This window comes from Battus philenor, unplaced genomic scaffold (genome assembly GCF_028537555.1).
Source record: "Battus philenor isolate CCGP_79_NKW_IND1 unplaced genomic scaffold, ilBatPhil1.0.hap1 SCAF_21, whole genome shotgun sequence".
NCBI classification, from domain to species: Eukaryota; Metazoa; Arthropoda; class Insecta; order Lepidoptera; family Papilionidae; genus Battus; species Battus philenor.
Window position 1 is genome coordinate 1,978,576 of NW_027181684.1, and position 12,295 is coordinate 1,990,870.

Here is a 12,295-nt window from a genome sequence, read left to right on the forward strand (position 1 = left end):
ACATCTTACTGAATTTTTGTCTGTCTGTCTGATTTTTCCGGCTAATCTCTGAAATGACGACTGATTTTGACAGGACTTAAACTGGATGGTAGCTAATGTAATAAGGAGTAACTTAGGCTGCTTTTATTTTTAGAAAGAATTATAAACAAAAATAAAAATATTTTTTTTAATTCCATATATATATATATTTACATGTTTCTAAAAACTAGTGCCTTTTCATATTTAGATAAGCGAAAATACTACTAAGTAAATCTATAATAATATGTAAATCGAAAACAGCAATGAATAAGGATCTATTTGTTTTAAAATAGATTGTTAAAAATAGCGTTAAGCAAAAATTAAAATAGCACTGCAAAAAGCGCATAGCAAGAAAATAAATGGTAACGCGGTAATAAAAATAAATGTTATTAAATTGAGCAGTTTATATATTAAGGCTCCGCAGTCGGGGACCGGTTTTGCAGTGACCTTATAAGTACGCGCTTAGTCATTAATTTATGTGGTCGTTTATCATTCGAGAACTTTAGTTAAATAGATTGGAGGTTATATTTGGCGACGTTTTATATACAGTATGATTAGTTATATGTATAAAAGATTTAAATAGGTGAATGTATATTGCTCATTTGCTGACAATTAATGTATAGTACACCCTATATGGTCCTTAATTGTTCAAAAGATAATAAATAACGTTATAATAATATAGTAAGAATAAGCTTTTTCAAAATTCGAACAACAATTTTTTTTTATTCGAATTTTGAAAACGCTTTGAACTGTCAAAAGTTATTGGCTCATCGCATTGTAATAGAAAAAAAGATAAACTTTTAAGTTTTTAAAGTTATAAGCATTCATCCTGTGTAATTTAAATTTTATTAAATTATATTTAATTCGTCTCTTCCGGATATGCGAAAACGACGGGGCTATAAAAACTGTAAAGGTTATCGGTGCCCAAATAAAACTTTTTCTCCGATAAATGTCAGATTAGTGTCACTTTACATCTGTTCAAAATAACCTAGCAATTATTATCAATATTATTATCCACAGTGATCGTTTTTGTACATCAAGAGATATAATAATCATAATAAATTTAAAAAAATAGGAGACGCAATAATTCTCTAAATTATTTGTAATAGACGAAATCAGATTTTTTAAACAAAATTCAAAAAGCATATTACAAATTAATTGACGGAAAAAGCTTATTATTTAATAATCGGATATATAAATAATGAGAATCTTTGGCAATTATGTCGCTTAATTATTTTTAATTTCATTTAGGCTTTATAAGACTTATTGCAGATAAACACAAAAAAATAATTCTTGCGCGTTCGAATTTAAAATTCGAACGACGGTTTGATTCTGGACGCCATTAGTAAAATGGTCGCTTCCGTTGCGATAGGTTTGTTTAAATGTAAACACTCTTTGTACATTTATGGATACACCTTCGATCACTTTTGGCTATTTTTTTTTCTAACCTGGGTGTGGGTGTTAAATCGCTTGCACCAGCTAAACACATATATCGAAGGAAGATCAGATTTCTGCTCTTGCGGTAACTCACCTCCGCCCGCTAATCGCGTGTTTAAAAATGATTTTTAATAAGTTTTAGTTTGTTTTACTTTTAACCCGATAATTCCGAGTTGTCAATAAAAGAGTTAATAATTGTTGTGTCACGGAGAAAGCTATAAAAAGCTTAGCTGTACCTCATGCTACATTGCTATTTTTCTTATATTTATATGAAACAGGTGTACCTGTTGACGCGGTGTTGTGTTATACATCTAATTAAAGATCTAAAAAAGAGAAAGTTATGATAGATAACAGACGTCCTTTATAAAATATATATCAATATATATATATATATATATATATATATATATATATATATATATATATATATATATATATATTAACATAATCTTGTATCCATGATCTATATTAGTGATGGTGCGAGCCATTTTTGAAGATATTTCACGAACCATAATTGAACATGTATTTAAAAGATACGCAAAAAGGTATTAGATTTACATATCCATAAATGTATGTTATTTTTAACTATTCAATAATTATTTCAGATGCTGGATTTTTTAACCCCGTTTTGGGGTCTCCGTTACCTCTATCTTGGGAGGGGCAAGGTCTATTTTTGCTCCTTTCGTTTTGCCCAGTTTTATTTTTATTTTGATGCTCATCTTTTATACTTGACATTATGGCATCGACAACGAGGAAATTCTTCCCGGACGCCGTCTCTGCCTATCGCGTGCTCCGCAGTATCGAGGTGGTCTTGGTCCAGCTCTTCACGGGCCTCAAGGGATTCTCCGAGTACCTTCACCAGTTTAAGCTCAAGGAGGACCCTTCGTGCTTCTGTGAACCGGGCGTGGACTAGACCGTGGTCCACCTTGTATCCCACTGTCCCGCATTCGGAGGACTCCGATTCGACTGCAAATGCTGGTTAGGCAAGAAGATAGAGGAGGCAACAATGGCCTCCATCATGTTTCTTCTTCAAGAGGAAAGAAAATCCTTCCTCAACTACGGTGAGAAGGTAGCCAAAACAGCAATAGAGAGAAATAAAACATAATAATAGGTTCAAACATTGTCAGATAGGAAATTAAATACTAAGTAAGCAGTAAACAAACAAATTAAATTAAACTGTAAATAAAAATATTGCAATAAGAATAGTATAAAAGATAAAAACTAAATATATAATATATTTAAATAATATAATGTAAAGCAGTATAAAACAGATTAAAAGAAATTGTAAATAGAGATACCTAGAATATAGTAGTTGAGGATGGATGCATGGTGAATAGAAAGAAAGAGAAAAATTGAGAAAATTGTCGAATGAAAGAAGTAGAAAGATAATAAAATAATCAATAAATAAAATAAGCGACTCTGCCCTTCCAAAAGATAGGGTAAGAGAGGGCCCCAAGAGGGAGAACCTGAGCTGAGACTCCGATGCAATTAATCAATGATGATGAAGGATGCATGATTGTTGTAACAGTGTTTAGTGCTGGGCAAACCCCAGTTAAGTAAATCTGAGAATCTCACGGCAAACAGTGATCATCAGTCATATATAATTTAAATATATTCCAAGTGACCGTTTTGACAGTCTAACTTTGTTACCGTACTCTCGTAGTCAACATAATGCCAAAAATATATTTTAAAGAAAACTATCTCGTATTTCAAACATCTATAACTAATATATTTTTTAATAAGTTACATATTTTCCCTAGCTTGGACTAATCCATTATCACACTAGAAAGTAAAACATTACCCAGTTAAATATAATTAAATCTAAATTTCATTAGATCTGTTTATAATAGCGATGACCTTCGTATTCGATACACACATTGTTTACAACTAAAGTTTAAGGTATATCTGTGGCTTTAATTAAGCACGTCTTTTTACCAATAAATTAAAAAAAATTATCTTCTTGTAGATATAAGACGATTATTTTAAACCTAAAACTTAGTAAGATCTGCAATCAAATAAACTTACCACTGATAAATATTTATATCTTTTATTTTAAAATATAATAACATGTTTAATAACTAAAATAAAATAATTATAAATAAAAAAAACACACATAACCAAATTAACAAACACATTTTTGAAATTATTTTTGTCCTTGACATTAAACTGTCAGATTTTAGGCGCCATTATGGTCCGCCATTTTATCATGTGACGTTAATGGCAGCTGGTGTCTTGCGCTTAATAAAAGTAGGTCGCCGACAGTGCTATGCGATGTGAAGATAAAAGCTGTAACTCCGCAGATACTCTCACGAAAACCGTTAGATCAGCCGCTGTCTGTGTATATTTATAATATTAACAAAAAGTTTACCGTTGCCGCGGTACTTAAATAAAGAATAAAAACGAAACGAGTTTTTTTTTAATAAAAGTTAGGTTACAATGCTAAAGATATTTCCGATTCAAATTTAATGTAATAAAGAATAAAGGAAAAGGAGATTTTTATTTTGGATGTCATCTTAATCTTAATTTCATTCGTATATAGTCCTAGGTACAGATTACTCTGTACTGCAATAGCTGAGCATGGGTTCTCGTTGTTCGTTCTTTTATAATCTTCTTCTCTGTCGTGCACTCTTGTCAGAAGGATTGTGGACATGCCCTGATTGGTTGCTAACGTTCCATTCAGTCCAAAGGTCTTGAGGATTTGATTTTACACAGTCAACGATAATCTCTCTTTTATGTTCAATCCTTTGAGGAGTGAAATGCTGATTCGGTGCGCCGTGCACAGGATTCTGGGCACACGCGTCCCACAATATATATATATTAATCCTGTATTCATTTTAAATTGTCAAAATGACAATCGATTTTATTAAGATCTACGAAAGACGATACAAACTATTTCTATGCGGTTCTATTGGGAATCTATGGATGAGAATTTTCCAGAAGAAGATGTCTTGCGGCTGAAGTGACGGTGATAAATAACTGGCAGCATTGAACCATTGAAAACTGTTGAGTTATATACATTAGTATTTATTCTATATTTAATTTTATATTTTATACAATCTCGATAAGAATTCGTGATGAATGGCAACCCAAACGAAAACCCCCTCCCCCCGGGAGCCTGGAACAATCACTTCATGTAGCATCCGCTTTAATGATGGTGGTTTAGCCGATGCTGCTTGAAGTATTTAGTAGGTTTTTAAACCTCAGTGGCATCAATGAATCTGATGAAATAAATATGGTAAAGGTTCAAGGAGTTGAGCCCGTAGGAGACAGTATTGGAAGTAGAAGGCTTCAGGGTAAAAAGAGATTCTCTTTCCTAATTTTATATATACAAATTGCAGAAATAAAGGCACCCACAGGTGCGTGGTATGGCACCTAGCTACATGGTGATTGTAGAAGATACATTTCGTCATCGTCAGCGGCGCATCGAACAGGGGAATCCCATGCTAAAGAAATATTTATGTCGGGCGAAAGAGGGCGCTCTCGCCTTGTGATTGGCTGACGGTTTTTATTGGTTGAATATTGTTTTTATAGTTTTTAAAAATCGGAGATTATTTAAAAATAGCGAGTGCTTTTTGAAACTTCCCTCGGCACCTCAGCATAGGTCAGGAGATGTCTCAAAGACACACTCTTTAATACCATCACAGGATTCCTACATAACACGTGCCACATACGCTGCAGAAACTCATAATACTGTAAGCTTTAACCACACAGCACCAGCGACCACTTCACCTGCGACACGCACACAACGGAACAAGACATTACATACCTCACAATAATATCAGTTTTAGTGGGCCTTCTGCCTCCTGATCGCGAACAGCGTGGGCGATCCGTGGTAGAATTCGCATCGTCAGGTTACCGAGGTCCACGCTGTTGTTCCACGTCTCATATAAAACATCAACACTACTCCCCACAGTACTAGCTCAGACTAAGAGAGTCCCCAAAAAAGCTTAACAATAGAAGTAGCGTCTTGATCTTCTTTTAAAAAATAATGAAACTTGATTATTTTCCAAACAAATCTAAAAGATTTCAAAAACACCTGCAATTTTATGGTGTTATAACCGCCGTTTACCTCTCGTATGTTTTGTTTTATTCTACTAGTATTTTTTTAATAATTACGATTCCTCTAGAGATGTCTTCATATAAATTTCTCTTCGATATGACATTACTTAGGAACATATCACGTAAGATTTCCATACTGGCTTTAGCCTTGTAATCATTGAATTCCTAATGCTTTGGTTGCAAGTAAGAAAAGGACCAATATTTAGCCACTTCCGCACATGCAGTGGTAGTCGTGCAGGGACATCTTCAGGAGTTGAGTTCCACCCCACGCCAGCCCACTGATAAATGAAAAATCATTCAACACGTGTTTCACCCCTCTACGGGGCATCTTCAGAAGTTATGTTACACAGATTAGACTAATCGATGGCAGTTGTGTTATTCGCATTGTTTGCCGCATACGCATTTACTGTTTGCACTGCATGTGCGGAAGTGGCTAAATATTGGTCCTTTTCTTACCTAGGATGGACTTACGCAAGGTAACGCCTGATTCCATTAAATACTTTGGTTGCAAGTTATTTAAAAAATAAAAAAAATATATATTTCCGTAGATGTATAAATAATCACGTTAATTTGTTCCAGGGGTTTGCCGCCGTTCAAACTGCGAACAGAGTGGGCTATAGGAGGCAGGATTCCTGTTCTTCCACATTACACTATACACTTACACGTGTAAAGATACTGCCTTCGTGAGGACGTCACCGTGTGCAACGAATACGCCCAGTAATTTTTTTTCAGCTCATGGACCCTTCCGTTCCGATAAAGTTCTAGCCTGGGCTAACAACAAAAATATTAAAAACAATATATCAATAAAAGAATTCCAAATATAACAGCTGTTCGATTCACACGGCCATACAGTGTATCATTGCTAACTAGTCAATTAATAATAGGAAAAATAGAATAAGAAAAGTGTAGTAATATATTAAGAAAGCACAACCCAAAGAAAACTGTGATAAAAAAAATTGGATTATGTAAATAATAAAAATGTACCTAGCCACCTAAGAGTGATAAGATGATGGAAGGAAGGCGATTAAAGCAAGAAGGAATAAAAGAACAAAATAAAAGATATTGTGACGGAAATAAGGTAAGAATAAAAGAATTTGAGAAGTATGACAGTGAGTGAAGAATAAAGATGAAAATTCTGAAAAACTTATTTGTATACAAAGACCCTGATCCCAACTAATTAGGGATACGAGAGGCCTCCAATAGCGGGGGCCATAAAAAAAAGTGTATCATTTCAGTTAGGATAATTTCTAAAGTTCTATACTCCTAAAAGAGTATCACTCTTTATGAGACTTTATATTTAAGTAATTTAACCTATCACGTAACAGATTAGAACTAATATGTGGCGTATCTAGACGTGGGTGAAGCTATGTCTACGGTATCTAATTCTTAAAGATGGCGACGAAACTTTACCACAGATTAATAATTATTTTCAACACTTTTACGCTCGAAATATAACGCCGTAGAAGAGAACAAGAGCAAGGATAAAAAAAACTCGCGTAAAGTCATTCTATTAGAAAACAAAACGTTAAAAATATAAAAAATAATAATAAAAAATAAGGACAATTAACCGTGTCATTGAATAAATAAATAAAGACTACACCAATACCTCACTTTGCGTCGTGGTTACTTTCCAAAAAAACACGACGCAAATTGAAACGCCGCAAAGTGAATTAAGATTTTCTATAGCAAACCATGTAAAGATCGAAGATCCAGGTTCCAAGGTTCCAGGATCACGAAAATACTACTTTTTAAAAAGAAAATTGAACAAAGTAGATATTTAAAAAACAAAAATAATATAACTCTGCCAATAAATAAATTGCATTTACCTTTTTTGTAACCAGAAACAACACGTAAAAATTGATATAAATTTATTATTCTTTTTTTTTAAGAAAAAAGCACAACACACTACGTAGGTAATTGAAACTGAACTCTAAAATTAGCAAAACAAAGTGAAAATAATACTGTGTTAAAATTGCGTTGATTTTTAATTAGAAAGGGCACGACGCAACTTCGAAAAAACCGCAAAACGAAACGACGCAAAGCGAGGTGTTGGTGTATAAGAAAAAATTGTAAATAATGAAAACAAATTAGTAAAGGCTGCGAACCAATGTAATTAGGAATGTAGACGAGGAAAGAAAAAACGACGTATGAAAGAAGATTAGAAAGATTTTTTGAAGAATGTGAGGAAAAGAGAGAATGAATTTTTGAGGAAAAAAGGAGAAAGACAAACAAAAATAAAAAAATTGAAAACATTATTTACACCCGCATTGTAACTTCCCTTTCCAAACAAAGCAGAGGGAACGAGAGATCCCCAAAAACGTGCGCAATTAAAAAAAAAACATTGCAGTGGGTATGCTATTGTTTAGTCTAACAGATGTTGTTTTTTGATTTTTCAAAAATATAAATAGAATATTATTTTTTTTAAATAACCATTACCACTGCCAGGATCATTTCGACGTAAAATAAAGACGTATTTTTGTAATTAAAATAAACATTAATGCTAATTATAGGAGGCGTGTATTATATAACAAGAATTGCATAACATTTTAGTATATAATAATAATTTCTATAGACATTATAGTGAACAGTGGTAGCTTAGAGGTAGTGAACTGAGAATGACGATCGTAGGTCGCGGGTTTCGGTTTCCGGGATACAATTTTTTATAATTCACACTTTATGCAAGAAAAGGACCAATATTTAGCCGTTTGCCGCATACGCATTTATCAGCGGGCTGGCTGACGGTGCACTTTGTTGCACGACTACCACTGCTTGTGCGGAAGTGGCTAAATATTGGTCATTTTATTACTTAGGATGGACTTCCGCAAGGTAACGCCTGATTCCTCTAAATATCACACTTTATGCATTACTAATAGAGAATTGCCACTGCACACAAACAAATTTCCAAAAGATGGGCAGCAGCGTCTTCGTACGTGTCATAATGCCACACTGCGATCGCCTACCCGCCTGCCAAGCGTGGCGATTATGGTATACCCCCCTCCTCCCATAGATATCTTAGGCAGAGGGCTATGCTTTGCAGTGGGTGTCTATGGGCTGAAACGATATAATACATATGCGTCTAGCTCATGTAGTATCAGTGTGGGCAGCCAACACCTCGCTTTGGTTGCATAACTCGAAATTTTAATTCATTACTCAATCTCAGACACTCTCAACTCTGTTTTTCCACGATTTTAAAATAACACGAGTCATTAATAATAACAAATATACATTTTACACGATTTTTTTTGGTATAGCACGAACTCCTAAATATATTTTATAATTAAACATGAAACATGCTTTAAAATTATAACGTAATATTAAGTTTAATTTAGCTGAATATAAAAAATTGTATAAGCGACTTAAGTAATCATAAAAATGGCCACTAATAACACTAACTATAAAACAAAAACAACAGAAGCCGTTCTTCAAGCCCAACACTAGTCATACGCCCATGTATCTGAATATATATCGAAGCTTATTATCAAATAGCGATGAATATTTCTAAAATTGATTTTTATTCCTAATTTCAATCTGTATTTCAATATGTTTTACATATTTATTTGTTTAATTTTCACTGTACGACAATTTTATTTTATTTTTTGTAATAAAAATTAATTGTTTTTTTTTTTAATAAATACATTTCATTATTACATCGTCACTTTTTTTTCTTGGCTTTAAATATTCCTAAATTTACAATAAGTCATATGCATTTTGACACGATTTCTTTGCACGCTTTTCTAAAAAAAAAAAAAGAATTGGATGGTCCTTTATTTGAGGTTATGAACTGAAACGTACCCTATTTGAAATGTCTGTTGTATACATTAAATAGTTACAATATTTATTAATAATAAAAATTAAGAAAAAAATTTTAAATTTGAAACGACGTTAGTTTTTTAAAAAAAAACATCTTTCACATTTAATTTTATTATTATTCAACCGATATAATTTAAACATGTTTCTTTTTCGCTTTAAGCGTGCGAATATATATTACATAACACATAGATAACTAAAGTAATATTAGTTTAAAAGTTATATAATAACAAAGCAAAGAGGTTATATAATCTCCTTTATTATATAATATAAAAAAGATAACGCATGGATAACATTCACGTTAGAGTTTTTGAATTTTATGAGCTCCCTTAAATAAATATGTTATAGTTATTACTATTATGTCTACTATTACGTCTCTCTTTCTCTCTTTTCAGTCAATAGACGCTCTCTACAAGCCATAGGCGTCACTCAAAGATATTTCTTACCTATAATGATATCAGGACGCTGCTGCCCATCCTCTGGAAACTTGTTTGTAGGCGATGGCAATTCTATATAATTAATACACAAAATGTGAATTATATAAGATTGCATTCCCAGGAAACTATACAATAATGTATTTAAATAATATTGGGCACTGAGGTTACTATTTATTATCTGTGCACGGTTGTGACTATGTGGTCTGTTAGCATCAATATTATTTCAGTCGTAATTTGTAGTATGATGTAAGCCTGTACCTTAGATTTATAATAGAACCGGTTGGAAGCTATATTATATGCTTATATATAGCGTTTTTGGATGACCTGTACAAATTGCTCTGTCCTTTTTGTGGACAAACGCTATTTAGCGCACGAAAAATGACATATTTTGACTTGTCAAATAAAACATGTTTAAATCAATCATTCATTTATTCGTTCAATCATTATCAATCAATTGTAATGATTATTTTCGTACGATTTTACTTTACGATGGTTTTAAGTAGAGGTGTGGTAAAAAATAAATTAAAATATGTTATAGATAGATAGATAGATCAGTGTAAAGCACACGCACATGTAGAGCAACAGACACATTGAGGCTTGCAGCGGAAAAGCGCTTCATCACGGGTTTTTAAGATAAAATAACGCAGCGCTTTTTGTGTGTATGGCCGCGTTGTACTCGTGGTTAAATATGTCATTTTATATCTTTTTAAAAATATATATTCTCCTGTTGAATTTCTTTAACATGTTCTTCTTAGATCTTATGTATTTACTTCTTATTAGACTTAACTTGATGACAATGAGAAATTTATTCAAATCTAAATTGAATAAAAAATTTTGTAAATTCAATTCTAGTTTTTATCATTTGACTGTCATTTTTCTTTTGGCTTACACAATAAATAATTCAAATCGAGATTACCTAAAATAGTGAATGTATCAAACCTGTACAAGTTGATTAATAGCAAATGCATCAAAAACATATAAAGGATTTTTAAACGGTTTTATTTAGTTCGACCCGTACGGAATTTGTTTATTTGAGTCAAAATTAGAAATTGAAATTTAAGCACATTCCCGTTGTGAGATTGATCTGAAATTTGGTACACATATTTAATTTAGATGACAATACAATATAATAAAATCAATAACATTATAAATCTCAGATGTCAGCCGATACAAATTAGCGGATTACATATTTTTCCTTAACCCCCTCAATATGGGTATCAAATGAAAGGGCTACACTAGTAAAACACGATGATTATGTCAAAATTTAAAATTCAAGATGGACGCCGTTCCAATATGGCGGACTAGGTACACATTTTTCCACACCCATCACAATATGGGTATCAAAAAACCGTTTAACTTAAAAGTTTTTTAAATGTATTTATTTTTTAATATGTCACATTTTTAAATATAGCACTATGTTATATGTAATTCGTCACGAACCGTATAAACTTATGCTCTGCTATAACTAACGACTTCCGGCAGTTTGATCAATGGAGCGCTAATCCTGAATCGTTTCCGGTTAATATAATATAGCATTCTCGTCATAATGTTATTTGACGCTATAGAAATTAATAGAATTTAAAAATGGTGTAAAGACAGTTCTGTGAAATAACACATTTCTGTGAAACATATAACAAATGTCAGTTCTTACGCACTGCGTGTCGAACAGTAGTAAATTTCATTAAGGATATCGGTGTAATCTTGGACTCATGATTAAGTTTTAAACCTCACAATGAAAACATATGAAAAAGGCTGCTTAAATGTTTTGTCAAGCTTTTTTAAAACGAAACACAATGTTTTCAGGTGAACATGAAGATAGTTTAAAATAAGCTTCAACTGCCTAGAATCCTACTTCTGCGGTACACTTTTAGCCTATCAAGGCGATACAGAGCTTTTACCAGACACAAAGCGTTTTTATCCAAGAGTATCTCGCACAGAAATCCGTAAAATAACTTTTATATGATGTACCAGTTCCTAATAAAAGCCTGCTCAAGGTGTGGAAGGTAAAAAGAAACAGCGACTCGGCGACAGAAAAAAAAAATTTAATTAAGAACGGTAGTAGGTAGAAGAAAAATATATTTCTATTAAAAGGATAGTGAAAGGAAGGCATGGTCTGATTTTACACCGAAGGTCGGTACACCCCTGATGGTGGTGGTAAGCAGCCGCACGATTTTCCGAGACCGGTCAGGCGGCAACAGGTCGAAACGAGGAATGCCGGTGGTAGACATGATGTGCTCGTGCCGGGACGAGGTACAAATATTTATTTACTTTATTGGAGATAGACAGTAACAAAAGGCAGTAAGAAAGTACAAACTTAGAAGCTTAGAAATATAAAATTAGTTACAGTTGTTATCTTATAAATATCTCACTGAGAACATATAGAAATAGATTCAACCTCAATGACCGAAGGTTATTTTAATAATAAAACTAGCACTCCGTTGGGTTGAGGCGATATGAAGAAACGAGATGAAAATTTATAAAGTAAATTCAAATTAGCCGCGGCGTGAGACGTCGCGTAGCTGGTGAATGCAACCGAC